This window comes from Ambystoma mexicanum, chromosome 8, assembly GCF_040938575.1.
Source record: "Ambystoma mexicanum isolate Mex_15411 chromosome 8, UKY_AmexF1_1, whole genome shotgun sequence".
In the NCBI taxonomy this organism is placed as follows: Eukaryota; Metazoa; Chordata; class Amphibia; order Caudata; family Ambystomatidae; genus Ambystoma; species Ambystoma mexicanum.
In genome coordinates this window covers 432,601,715-432,616,219 of record NC_090929.1, presented here as the reverse complement: position 1 = coordinate 432,616,219, position 14,505 = coordinate 432,601,715, and the positions used below count along the sequence as shown (strand labels likewise).

General features: G+C 44.1%; 1 protein-coding gene across 1 annotated transcript in view; it reads left to right on the top strand.

Annotated features, from left to right (window-relative positions):
* PEX14 (peroxisomal biogenesis factor 14) overlaps positions 1–14,505 on the top strand; it is a 980,210-nt gene that overhangs the window by 631,036 nt on the left and 334,669 nt on the right. The gene's annotated exons all lie outside the window — the stretch shown is intronic.

Below are 14,505 nucleotides of genomic sequence, written 5' to 3'. Positions count from 1 at the left end.
CTCATTCCACTAGGGGCATGGCAACTTCCTCTGCTCTTCAGAGGGGAGTTCCGATAAAGGATATCTGCGAGGCAGCTACCTGCTCCACCATCCACACGTTTACAAAACATTACTGTTAGACACCTCTCACAATGCGGGAAGATTTGGGAAGGCAGTCCATTCTTGACCATTACCTCTCAAATTCTTGCTCCCTCCTCCAAAAGAACCTAATACTGCTTTGGGTGTCTATCATAAGATGAGGAATATGTGGGAGGACACAATCAATTTGAAGAAAAAGTTACTTACCCCTGGTAACGTTCTTTTGACTTGATGTTCCTCCCACGTATTCCTCATTGCCCTCCCAACCTACCCCACTGTAGAATTTCTGAGCTTTAGACCTTGCGCTCTTTTAAGGTCTGTTCAATTTGAGGCACTTATCAAGGGCGGTAATTCTGCAAATGGGTGGTGATAAAACAGAACTGAAGCCAATGGGTTCTGTGTGTGGTATATGTACTCGACGATGACGTCGGCCGAGATCGAAGCCCTCGAGGGGCATCAAGTCGACTGTCTCGACACACAGCGCCCACTGCCGAGAGAGAAAAAAATGTTCTCAGCTGAAGCTGGAAACAAAGATATCATAAGATGAGGAATATGTGGGAGGAACATCCAGTCGAAAGAACGTTACCAGGGGTAAATTACTTGTTCTTCTTTATTACCAATATACATTTTTAAAAAACGTGTGAAAAAATGCTGTGTGCACTTAACTTCTTTACCTGCCCTCTATCCATGGAAATGCCCCTTTCCAGCTTTCAAATTGCTGAGAAATGTATATGGATCTACGGCACCAAGGCTAGACAAATCAAGGCTTTACAATTACCCCCGTGCCCCATGTTCAAATAATTTCTAAGCCAAATAGATTGTGTTTTTTGCCCGACAATTCGTTGTATCTCATTGTAAACTCTCACCATGTTTCTGTTCATATTTGTAGTCAGTACGGAACATTCTTCAGGATTATATCACATCACATTCTACCAGATCTTAATCAACAATTTGAAAAAGAAAACAAACCAGACAGGTTTTCTATCGTGTGCTTAAAAATGTGTGACTTTCCCACACTTATTGACAATATTGGAAAAACACATTTTCTTGTTTCCTTTTCTCTTATAGTTCTCACAAAGCCCACACCTTCTGAGAGATCCTGCAGATGACATATCATTAAAATATATTTGAGATCACCTAAATCAATTGGAATCTCCACACCATGTAATATGGGCAGGCTCAAAGGTTTCTAAATACCTTTTTCTTATTCAAGGATTATTAAGAATGTATCTTCCTTTATTTGGAAAGACCAGTCAAATCTGTAAAAAAGAAAATGTTTTAGATGGGCTGGCATTCGTTCTGAGGACTATGTGTAACCTGTGGTGCCAGCGCAAAATACTCCCTGTGGTCTTAATGAAGTTATTTATGCTTTTGCTTTGAAGAGATTTTCAAATCTTTGGATATCTTCTAGTTTTTATAATAACCTGTGACCAATCTTATAATTGAATCCTGATTTCACTCTGCTACAGAAAACAGAGCAAACATATCTCTGTTCTACTACTAATTCCAATCCAAATATTTATTTTAAAAATACAAACATGTCATTCCATAAAATATGCGTTTGTATAAATGCAAGAAAAAACTTTTCTTACATTACTTCTTCCAATCTCTCCAAGCTCTTTAATCTCTCGGGCACCCTCATATCCATTTTGACTGTTCCAGTTCACAAACTGCTACAAATAAATATAAAATAGCAGCTGTCACGGACGTGATGACTGCACATCACATTTCCCTCTAACATCTACCCTGTGCGTTCGACCTACGTTAGTGCTGATCCTACTGTGCATCACATCGGCATGCGGGCAGTATCGTCTATGCCGTCAGTTGTATTTACTTACTGCTGAATCTTGCTATATAGTCAATGTTGCGGCTATTACTACTTGTTGTCACAATTCCGGTGCCATCTTGGATGTACTAATTGCATGTAGGAAATAGTTAATCTCTTACTTGATCAAAACGCATTATTCCATGTTTACTAGGCCATATGCCTATACCCTCAGTGACCGGTGCTTCGTGTCGAGGTTTCCTTACTTCTGCATTGCCTTTCTCACTTCACCTTCTTGCACATCATATCTAAAATCACAGTTCCTCATGAGCTCACAAATGCTATTTTACGTTATACCTCACATATTCCAGATATAGACGACCAATATCTCTTTTGCGGCCACTTAATGTAATGCGCATTGTGTCTATAACAACTATGTATCACCACTCTTTATGCCACTTGACATTTACATTCAGCCCTTCTTTCCAACTTTGTGTTAAAAAGATGAACTGTTGCTCCCTTTTCAGTAATCTTTTATCTACACTTTCACCATGAGTGCTTCTCAGTTGTTGGATAACTGTCCAGCTGAACTCCTCATGTCGATGATTCAGTGCCATGAAATGTTTCACCATGGGTGCCTCATCCACTTTGTTCCTAATACAACTCATGTGTTCAATTATGCAAGATTTAATTCTCCTAATCATCTTCCCTATATACATTTTTCCAGAAGGGCACTAGATCATATACACCACATTGTGTGAATCACAGTTGGTGAAGCTCTTCTGCACCCAATTTGTTTTAAGACCGATATCTCTGTTGTGTTCTTTGGAAGGTGCACATATTTGTTATGGACACAATGTGTATCACAGTACGTGGTCGGAAAAAGAGATATAAGTGGCCTATTTCTGGAATGTGTGATCTATGATGTATAATACAATTTGTGAGCTCATGAGGAATTGTGATATTACCCAGATAGGATGTGCAAGAAGCTAAAGTGAGAAAGGCAATGCAGAAGTAAGGGGACCTCGGCCGGAAGCACAGGTCACTGAGAGTATAGGCATATGGCCTAGTAAACATGGATTAAGGCAGTTTGATTAAGTAAGAGATTGTATCCTGATAGTGCTGTATACTGTATGACTATTGGCTACACTGCAGTTAGTACATCCAAGATGGCACCGGAATCATGACATCGAGAAGTAATAGCCGCTACGTTGAATATATAGCAAGATTCAGCAGGAAGTTATAAGCAAGTACAACCAGTGGCATAGACGACACTGCCCGCAGGCCGATGTGATAAACAGAAGGATCAGCACTAAGGTAGGTCGAATTCACAAGGTACATGGTAGCGGGAAATGTGATCTGGAGTCATTACGTCGGCGACAGCTGCTATGTTACATTTTATTTGTAACGGTTTGTGATCCAGAACATTCAAAATATATATTAGGGTGCCCAAGAGATTAAAGAGCTTGGAGAGATTGGAAGGAGTAATGTAAGAAGAGTTTTTTCTCGCATTTATACAAAAGCATAATATTAGCGAATTGCATGTTCTTATTTTAAAAATCAATATTTGAATTGGAATTAGTAGTAGAACAAAGATATGTGCCCTCCATTTTCTGTAGCAGAGTGAAATCAGGATTCACTGATGAGATTGGTCACATGTTATTAAAAAAATTAGAAGATATCCAAAGATTTAAAGATATCTTCAAAGGCATAGGCAACTTAATTAAGATCACTGGGAGTGTTTTGCAGTGTCACCATGGATTGCACATATTCCTCAGAATTAATACCAGTCCATTTATATTTTCGTACAGATTTGATTGCTCTTTCCAATTAAAGGAAGATGGATTCTTAATGATCACTGAATAAGGAAAAGGTATTAAGAAACCTTTGAAGCTGACCATACTGTTTGGTGTAGAGATTTTAATTGATTTAGATTATCTAAAATATAATTTAATAAGTCATCTGCAGGTGCTTTCAAAAGACATGGGCACTGCGAGAACTATAAGAGAGAAGGAAGCAAGAAAGTGTGTTTTCCAATATTGTCAATGGGTGTGGGGAAGTCGCACATTTTTTGCGCACAATGGTAAACCGGTCTGGTTTGTTTTTAAAAAAAGAGTAGTTGTAAGATCTGGTAGAATGTGATCCTATTCGGGGATGTCCTTTTGGGATCGCTAGGGGACCCCTGCTGTCTCAGCTGTGACCCCTGCTTTCTCCCTTGCTACCTCTGGCCAAAACAAATATATGTTTATTTTTTTACTGGCTGTGGCGGCCCTTTAGCCCTTTTTTCACACCGTTGCTGTTGATGCTCCCTTTGCAAAACAGAGATATGGGATAATTGCAGCCTTCTGTATGCAGTGTTAGGTTGGGTGCCGTTCCACCGGCCTAGCGGCCTGGGTGCTGAAAATCGCACTAACACCCGTGCCACTGCCTGTAGTTTTGATTTTTTTTCCCGGTGGCTGAACCCACCCAGACCCAGACTTTCTGGGGCCTTAGCCGACTCAGGCGATCAGGCAAGCATGGGGCACATTTGCTTTAATGTAGTAATTTAACCATGCGCTCACCTCTCAGCCCAGAAGATTTAAGTGCGGCCTGCCTAGGATTGACCACCAGTGTTCCAGTTCATCCTGTCCTAAGGATCTGAGTGACAGCCTGACTCCTACAGTACAGTATGCTGCCCCCTGCCCATATTTTGTGAGTGTAGCTTGCTGTGGACCCCCTGGCCTGGCTGGCTGGCCCTAAGAAGTTAACTCACGAGGACGGCACAGTTGGAGAGAGCAGTTGAGGTGGTGGTGGGTGCTGGTGGTGAGCGTGTGTTGTGAGGTGAGTCATACTGAGAGACTTCACTCTGTGACCAGCACTGTCCGTGAGGTGAGCAACTCGCTGAGTGTGACTGATTTGAGTAGAAGTGCACTGCATTCATTGGTTAGGGTAGTAGGTAGGCACACAGCCCCAGCATCCCGCACACACAAGACCAAGAGGAAATTCTGAAGACCCTCCTGAGGGAACAAAGAGGACTGCTTTTGTGAGCCACGTGTATAGTCATGCATGGCGCTGCCGCAGTGCCACTACTTCATTGACTATTCTGTTGGCGCTAAAGGCCACTAGTGAGTGCAGATACATTATCCTTCTCCTAAGAGAAAAGGCACGGTTTTATGTGTAGCTGAGCTAGATGTGGCGCAGTGTGACTTAATTCTGCCAGGGAGAACGGGTGAAAAGTTGGCTGTTATTAGTCACTACAAGCCTGAGACCAGACAACCTAGAATAAGTAAGTGGCAACATATGTATTTTGCAACCTCCCACATGGCCAAAATTGTGGTCGTACTTGTACTCAATCTGTACGTGTGCCCAGAAAAATCTAATCCAAAGGCTCCAGGTCAGGTGCTTCAGAACAAAATCGCTAAGATTTTAAGCAATGCACCTACCAGGACCCATGCTACCCAAATCTTGTGCCACCTTCACTGGCTCCCACTACTGGCTAAAATCAAGTTTAGGGTTACCACTGTTGTCTTCAAATATGTACATGGTATCTATCACTCCCCCCCCCAATTGCCTGGCCTGCACAATGCAGCATAAACCATCTACATACTACATCTGCGACCGTCAATGATGTTGCTTACTATTCCACCAATGTTTAATCTGCAGTCGACACAGTGATGCCAAGGTCAAGGACTAATATTGCTGCAGGTGGTTTATTTCTTGCATAGTGACACCAAAGACCCCTGCCAGCCTACATCACAGAGAATCGCCTCAAAAACGGAATGTTTAGCTTTTTATTTTGTTCAGCACCAAGGTGCTCAGCTCAAGGCATATTAACCCCCATGCACATTTGTGTCGCGTAGCCGATCTGGTAGTGGAAAAACCGGACCATAGTTTTAATCCTGACTAACTCACTTGAACCAGTGGTGTGATCTTTGACACATCCTTTTTGGGACGCGATTTTCTGAATACCCTCCATGGTTGCCTTAACTTTATCTGTGTTTCTGAAGTGTCTAGCCAAAAGGGCTGGTGCAACTAAAAGTGCACCATGACTACTATAAGGGAATATTTTTCACACATTCCTTTATGAGAGGCACTCATCTTTAAATAGCTTCACTCTGGCATAGTAAGGCCAGCCTTGTTTGCTGCATTTGGCACTCATTTTAGCTTTAGTTGTATAAACATGTCTGTTATCTGCTACGTCACGCTCACAGGCATTGTGTAACATGTGCTTCTAGGTGCACTATGTTCTCTATGCATTAGAGCATGCTGTCACCTTCCTGCTAATGCCACCCTACAGAATGGTCGACATACCTGCTGCATGCCAATCAAGAGATGTTAGTCCATTCATGTGTATTCACATGCATTTTTTGACTAATACTCTTGGAGTTCTCCATTCAAAACACAGGCCTACAAATCCTAGAATGCGTTGCATAGAGGAAAAAAGGGCTATGCAACTATCTTGCAAATGGAATGGAGCATATTTTCATGGATGGACTGAGGTACGCAATACAACTGGGCAGAAACACATTGGCACAAGCAGTGAGGCATGCCCCTTGCAATTTCTGTATTGTATGCCTTCTGAACACATCAGAGTTCCTCCTTGCCTGTTTCCGAGATTAAAGTAGCAGTCACCTCCACCATTTTGTATGGCAAAATAAGCAAGAACTTTTTTCTAGCACATAGAAGTGTTTAATTGGGGAAGTCTTTTAACTTATTCCAAGAAAGACTGAGATTTGCTTGGACAACAGGACTATTTCCTCCAGACTATTTTTGCTGTAGAATTATGTTAAATTGCGGCAGTGCAGGAGACAGCCTCTTTTTGTTGGAGACTCCTGCGAGTAGCGTGAGACTTGGTTGACAGGTCTGCTGTCAGCGGGTGGTAAATCCTGGTGACTACGGGCGTCCTAATCTGGAATTAACATCTAAATTCTCTTTGGCCAGAAGCTGAGTTTACAGGCTGTAAAAAGCTTTTAAAAATTTTGTTCTGGGCATATATTGATCTCGGTGTTTCTCACTATATTGGTTGTTCATACACTGTTTTCCATTGCAGCCGCAACAGTTTGTCCCCAGCTGGTTGGCAGTGCTTTATTGCATTTATGTATTTATTTGTACATTTATAAAGAAGCACGCAAAGCCCATTGGCATCTAGGCGCTGGTTACAGCAGTTGTAGCAGGAATAAAACAGGAGGGAAAAGAAAAGGGGGAGGGAAATGTCAGTTGAAGAGATGCTGTTTTGAGATGCTTTCTGAAGTAATTGTAGGAGGGTGCGTCTCACAGGTGTGGTGGCAGGTAATTCCAAAGGGTGTGTGCCTTAGGTTGTTGTACACTGGTATTAAAGCTACATATGGTGATCCACTCTTGTATGAAATGTATATCATATTACAGCAGTGGTCTTCAAACTTTTTTGGCCTGGGCCCCCCCCCCCCCCCCCCCGAGTAAAGTATGGGCTGGCCAGGCCCCCCCAAAAGTGCCAGATGGACAGTATGTAGAAATCGCTATGAACTTTTGCGCGCCGTCACCGTACCCTACTCCCAGTACAGACCCTGGGCTCTCTCCACCCTACTCCCGCCACTATCCCAGTGCTGCTGCCCATCCTGCTCCCACCGCAGTCCCATAACACAAGCATACACACATCCATACACATTTAAATAAAAAATAAATCGCCATAAACGTACTTCGCTTGGTTGCTAAAATGCCCCGCTCCGGGTTGCTCTGCCCGTATGTGCGAGGAGGCGCAGGAGCACCCCCTCGCACATACATACATACATGCAGTGCCCCAACCAGCATTTCCAATGAGCCATGCAAGGCTGGCGAAGCAAAACACCCCCAGCGTTGCATGGATCAGTGATCATGTGCGGCTGGGGAACTGAACTGTCAAAGGCAAACAGAGTTTCCCTTTGACAGTTCAGCCAGCCCAGGAGCACTCCCTCAGCTGGAAAAAGCAGCTGAGCGAGTGCTCAGTGTTTCACTGGGCTGGCTCTTCGGCTCCTCCATAATGGGTGAGGTGGCCAGTGGGTGGACGCCCCCTCACCCATTATGGATGAGCCGGAAGGCTTGGACTGGCCTATAGGGCAATAGGGTGATGACGTACCGAAAATGCAAAATACTAGTGTAGGCCAGTAAAAATGGGCCACTTTTTTGGCCAATGTGGGCCAGTTTGAGGAGTTACTTTACTATGCAGCTAGTAGTTTTGACCATTGTTGCTGAATAAATATTCTTTAAATATCACCATTTGTTTACATTTGAACAAAAAACAACCCCTTGGGTATTGTTCAAACAGTCTGTGACTAAACAGTGAATATCCATTTGCAACTGCTGGCCATTTTTTCATTGGTGCCTAAGACCTTTTTATGGCCCAGTCTGACCATGTGAGATGGCCCTTCCCATTTCCTCCAATCTAAAAAAAAAAAAAAAAAGAAAACGTTTATTTTTTATTTTTTTACATTTCATGCTGGGCTCTGCCGCCCCCCCTGGGATGCGGCCGCGCCCCCCTGGGGAGGCGCGCCCCACAGTTTGAAGACTTCTGTATTACAGTGATATTGTAACCATATATTACCTAGTGTACTGGAACAATGCTATGTGATGCCACTTCCTATTTTGTCAAGAAGCGAAAGGTTGTGTGCCATCCCTTCCTGTGAATTTACTTAGGGGCATGGTCAAATGACATCAATTCCTGTGATGTCATCAGAGGTCAAGGGTTGTGTTTGATGTCAATTCCGCTACCCCTGGCTTTTTGGTGAAACGACATCCCTGATCATATTCCTGAAGAATGTTCAGTTTTTAGTATGAATATGAACTGAAACATGTTGAGAGTTTACAATGACCTACAACGAATTATCAGCAAAAATACAATCTATTTGGCTTACTAATTATTTGATCATGAGGCACGAGGGTAATTGTTAAGTTCTTGATGTTATCTAGCTGTAGATTCATATCCATTTCTCAGCGATTTTAAAGCTGAAGAGGGGGTATTTCCAAGGATAGAGTCCAGGAGAAAAGGTTAGAAGTGCACACAGCATTTTTTCACACATGTGGTTTTAAAAAATATGTATTGGTAATAAAGAAGTATATATTTTGTATAAATAAATTGGTTTGATTTAATTTTTGAAAAGCTAATGAATGGTTAATTAGAGCAATATAAGCCCAGGTGATGAAATCACCTGCAATGATGATAGACACCTGCGATGGTGGTCCCTTGTGTTTTGTTGTATAGATATTCCAAGCATCTACACCATAGGTTAAAAAGTCTTGGATTCCTCTTTGTTGTGAATATCATCATACAACCAAACACGATTTCTGATACTGCTTGCTGCAATCTCGGTAATTCGGCAAGATGAGAGGTTTTGGTTATTCCCCACCATGGTGCATCATTGGTCTCTATTGCAAATTGGCAGAATTCCTACATGAATCAATTTTGCATGCACCATTTCCAGTGTCCAAGATTACAGGTTTTGGTCATTCCCCAATATGGCTCATCATTGGACTCCATTGCACATTGGCGGAGATATAGCATGTGCATGCGGAAGTCCACATTCACCATTTCCAGCGCCCAAGATTACAGGTTTAGGTTACTCCCCACTATGGCGCGTCATTGTACTCCATTGCACAATGGTGGAACTATAGCATGCAGCAGTCCGCGTGCAGCGTTTTCCAGCGCCCAAGATTGCAGGTTTTGGTTACTACCCAATATGGCGCATCATTGGACTCCATTGCACATTGGCAGAACTATAGCACACGTATATCCACGTGCACCGTTTCCAGCGCCCAAGGTTACAGGTTTTGGTTACTCCCCATTATGGTGCATCATTGCAGTTTGGCAGAATTAATACATGCAGCAATTCCGCCTGCACCATTGCAAGCACTTTTCCGTGAGGATTTACCACCATTTCAAAGCAGGTGGAGTTTGACATGTGGTTTTCCAGAACCCATAATTGGGCAGAGTGGTAAAACTAGAAGTCTTTGGAAATACCGTTTTTTTTCGATTTCAGCCATGGTCGTAATGAGGGCCTAGTCCTTGATAACCTGCTGGCATGGCCTTCAACAGAATCCCGGTATAATAGATACTAATGGAACGTGACTTTGAAAAATGAGTTGTGGGGAGTGGGTGGCATGGGGGTTGACTCTGGCCTGATCAGTCTCATCCGATTTGAGCCTTTGATTATGTGCGAGACCCCTCTAGCGTGTCCTGTACAGAGTGCACGGGTGGGGGGCGGCGAGCAACCAACACAATGTGATCTATAATGTTTTTTTTCCTCTACCTTCCTTTAAATAAATACCGATCAGCTTTATGTTCGGAGACAATAGGAGCCGTTGGCTTAAATTTGCAGTTTACTGTATTTATGGCTGTAATATCTAGGTGCTGCCACGGTAATTTCAAGCCCCAATGAGAAGAGCAAGGTCGAAGGCAGTGCGTGCGTCCTGTGCGCCACAGTCCCCCATAAACAAGGCCGCGCAGCAGGTGCCGCTGAAATACAGCGCAGCTTTCCATTACTGTTAGTTTTTACAGTGTCGTCATTATGGGTAATTTATGTTTAAAAAATTCAATTTTATACGGGGCTCTGGGAAATGAGGGTCTTGGGGGTCACAGCACGGATTTTCGTGAGGTAGGCGAGTCCTTCCTCGCCCCAGTCCTCCCAGTGGAGCTCTGTTCCAAGGGACGGCGCTGGGGGCGGTGGCGGGGGCGTGAGGCATCTTAATCCCCCATACCAGTTTGTGTTTATTGAATTAGCTTTTTTCTTGCGGCGTGGTGCTATTTGGTGATGCGTCCCAGTGCACCCTTTGCCGTCCTTTGAGGTACTTGGTGTCAGTGCAGTTGGGCCCTGTTCTGCCGAGTGGCACGAGCGAATGGAGGCGTCACTAGGAGGCACAGTGGTTGCGCAGACCCACTATTACTCATCGTACTGCTTTGGGAATGGGCCGTACACCGCAGTGGGAAGAGGTAGACTCTGTTGTAAGTGGGAGTTCACCTGGGGTAAGCCTTGGTTTTTATAAGGGTGGGTGCAGCCTCATATATAGGGCCTTTTCCAGACGATACATGATAATGGTTCAACCCCTGTACTTGTGTGTGAACTCTACAGTAACACTGCTGGGTGCTCCTCCCCTTACCTTGCTCCCTTTCCCTTTCCCCACTCAATGGCTTACCTTCCATCTTGGCAAATGTCGTTTACAAACGAAGGTGCGTTTCCCGCCATTCCATCAAGTTCCCACTAATGTGGGAATGCCAGTGGAGTCAATCAGGAGTTGTGTATATGTTGGAAGGGTCTGTACCTAATCAACAGTTTTTACGATTTTCAGTGATCATCGCTATGAATACTCACAATCAAACTTGAGGGATTTGATGCACAGCCAGAATCTGAAATTACTTCCTCATGTTACCTCCTGATGCTTTATACATTTTAAAACCATCATGCTTTAACAAGCACATATTTGTGTGTAGGATATTAGGTATGTGATATTGTGTATGGGCAAGAAAATTATCCAGCACCCACCATCCCTGGACTGGCCACTGGTACGGGTGGCATTCTCTACAAGGTTCCAAGCAAGCTGTGTCCCTGAGTGCCCTCTGGGTACTCCTGAGACCAGAACCATCGCTACAGTGCCTTCAGTACTCTCATACCAGCAGAAACTGGAGGCTTGTGTGACTCTGTTCTGGATATAGTTCTAAGGCCTAAAAGAGCTTAATGTCTCAGTTTTCATCCATAGGCTCCAGGGAGGCCTCAAATATGTGTACTTCCTGTATGTGTAGTGAGGCCTTGAGCTCAACATCTGGTGTTGCTCACAGGAACCTTTGGTGAGGTTCTTCCCCCTCCACCTACAGCTGTTCCTCCTGGCCCAACTGGTCAGAGGGCCAAACCTAACAAAGCGATGCAGATCCTCATCAATTATGAGGTCAGGGGGATGGGTTTCCCACTGAGGTGGAGGCTCAGGTTCACAAACACTGGAAGCGCAAAGCACAAGTCCAGGAAACCATTGTTTTGCTATTTTGAATCTTTTGAAGCACAGTCTTAGGTTCCTCCACCTGTGCAGCAGAAAGGACAATTCCCTAACATGAGGAAGCAAGCCCCAACCAGGATAGCCAAAGCCCCTGCTGTTTCCATGCTGTATGGCTCCGTTCCTCGTGTGGGCAATCAGTGGAGGCAATAGGTGGATGCCCCACCAATGTTTTCAGAGTAGAATATCCCAAGCCTTTTTAGATCGGTCATGGGTCATTCGATCTTAAGGAAATTCTTAAATCTGGAGTCCACTGCTCGGCACCAGAGTGATACCCCTTCTCCCTTGTAGCTATTGGAGGAACACTGGTGCTCACCTTTATTCAGGTGGACTGTTTGGTACCACATGCACCAGTGCAGGAGGATCACCTGTGTGAGGTGTCTTCTGGGAGTGGGACACCAGATGGCGAGACGCGGTATCCCCCCCATGCCCTTGTAAAACCTTACCCCCATCCTACTATGGACGGATATTTGGTAACTTTACACCCCCCACCCCCTTCCCTTCACAAACACTTCCACACGGACAGCCTGCTCTGGGAGAAAACAGACTCACACTCGGGCAGTGTACTTGACATGTCCCGCTACTATGGTGAGGCGACGTCAGGCAATTACTGACAATCACTCACACCTGACTTCAATTAAACATCCCCACACAGAGAAAAGGCTGAGCACGAGAGCACACTCTGAGTGAGACGAAGAACACAAAGGAACAGCAGTTTCGAATCGGTAGCTGAACGAGGGAAGAAAGCCTGGAAACCAAGAAGGGTTTTCAAGGAGGGAAACTACCCTTGAACTTTTCAGCAAGCAACAGTTACTTTCCAGAAACCTTCGACGCAGAAAGCATAAGGCCAGGAAACCAGAGTGAAGACTCCTGCATTGTATGTCCGAGATACCGAAGGCCCTCCCATGTTACCAACCAAGGTGGGAAGGAGTGGCAGCCGCCTTGGTATCACCCTTGGCTCCAAGAACAAAGAAGCATTGAAGAGATCAATTCAGCCGGTGAGTTGGGGAGACCGATGCAAGACTGGTTGGTGTTGAAGTCAAGGTTGCAAGCGGCAACATTATATAATGAGTGCTGACACGCGTGTGATGAAAGACGTGAGTAAAGCTAAACTACTGATGAATGTTTGAACTTGACAAGGAAAGATATGATAATGTTAACAGAGTCATCCGGCACTGTGAGTGCGCTCAATAGAAGGTCTCTGGAAGGTATCCCGCCAAGAGAAACGAAAGTCAAAAAATGGATGACAATATTTTATGAAGTGAATCGAAGTGGTCCTGCAACGGTTTAAGCAAAACGCATCATACTTTTGAAAGTCTTGGATTTCAAGAGGATCCGAGCCCGAACGAGTGAGACCAAGAGTAAACATTGTGGTACAAAGGGGTCCAAGCCTGAAGGAGGGAGACCCATGATAAATACTGGAAGCGAGAACTTGTGCATGTGAAGATCCTAATAGAAATGGAACTTAGTCTTTTACTGCAGAGGGCCTGTCGTAACAAACAAATATCAGTTATTGGAAAAGAGGCTTTGGCAAAAGGCCCTGATGTCTATGCTTTGAACTGTGACCTCGTGGCAGAGAAGCCAGGGTGTGTGCGAAGCTCGAATGTGCTGCCTTTCCCTGTGCTGAAAACGTGAAGGGAAGCCAACTGTGCAACCGTCCGGACATATTATTTCTTGAACATTTTTCTTTGTTGCATACATTATTGTCCCACACCATTTTGTATTTAAAAGTAAGAATTGGCAATAGATTTATTAGTATAGGCCCTTTTATTATGATAGAGACTCAACTAAGACTGCGTTATTATTTGATGGTCGTAGTTTGCTCCCATCCTTAGATTTAGGTTAGATAGGCGTTCAACCAACCCATTGAAGTTCAGTAAACACCCTTGAACTCAGATCACTTGTCTGTCTTCACTGTTTGATACCATGCCTTCCTTACACAAGCAAGCTGTATTCCTGAGGTTCCTTTAGCGCTCTCTGAGCCACAGTGAATATGCTGAAGTTCATGTTGACTCCACAGAGAGAATTAATTGGATCAGTGTAGTGTTGGAGATGGAAAAGGCACAAGCTTTTCCTTTCGAAGGTGCAGCTTGCGACTATCATTGAGTATTCTTCCACTTAATAAGAAAGGATTTTGCATTTGATCTCTGGTTCTGGAAAGTGTTAGGCCACATGTTGGTCTGTCCTGGTGGACGAGTGTGCCAGGCTGTGAATGCGAATGGACCCTGTTGCAACTGGTTGTGAATTGGGACCAAACCATTGGTGTACAATTATCAGATTTCCATACCAAAGGTAGGTTAGAAGGATCATCAGTGACTGATTCCAACCGGATAGCTTGGGTTCCATTTGTGCCGCCCGAGAAGGAGGATTCAATAATCACATATTCCAAAGTTTGCTTGGGATGCTTCCCTCCATCATGAAATGTCTTCCCATATTAAATTGCTCTAATGCAAAGTGATCTGCTTGGCCCTGAAGATCTTTCCTTCATCTCTTTGAGGCAGGAGAGTTTCGGTCTACACAGGCAATATTATGTCTATGTTCTATGTGAACAAGCAATGGGAAATGCATTCCTTTTAACTTTGTGCTTTGGGATTGGGTCGTCATCTTTGACATGAATCTTCTGGAGGCACTCTGGACAGGTGTGAGCATTTGAGGCATGGACTACCTTAGTAGGTTTACACAATGTCCACCCG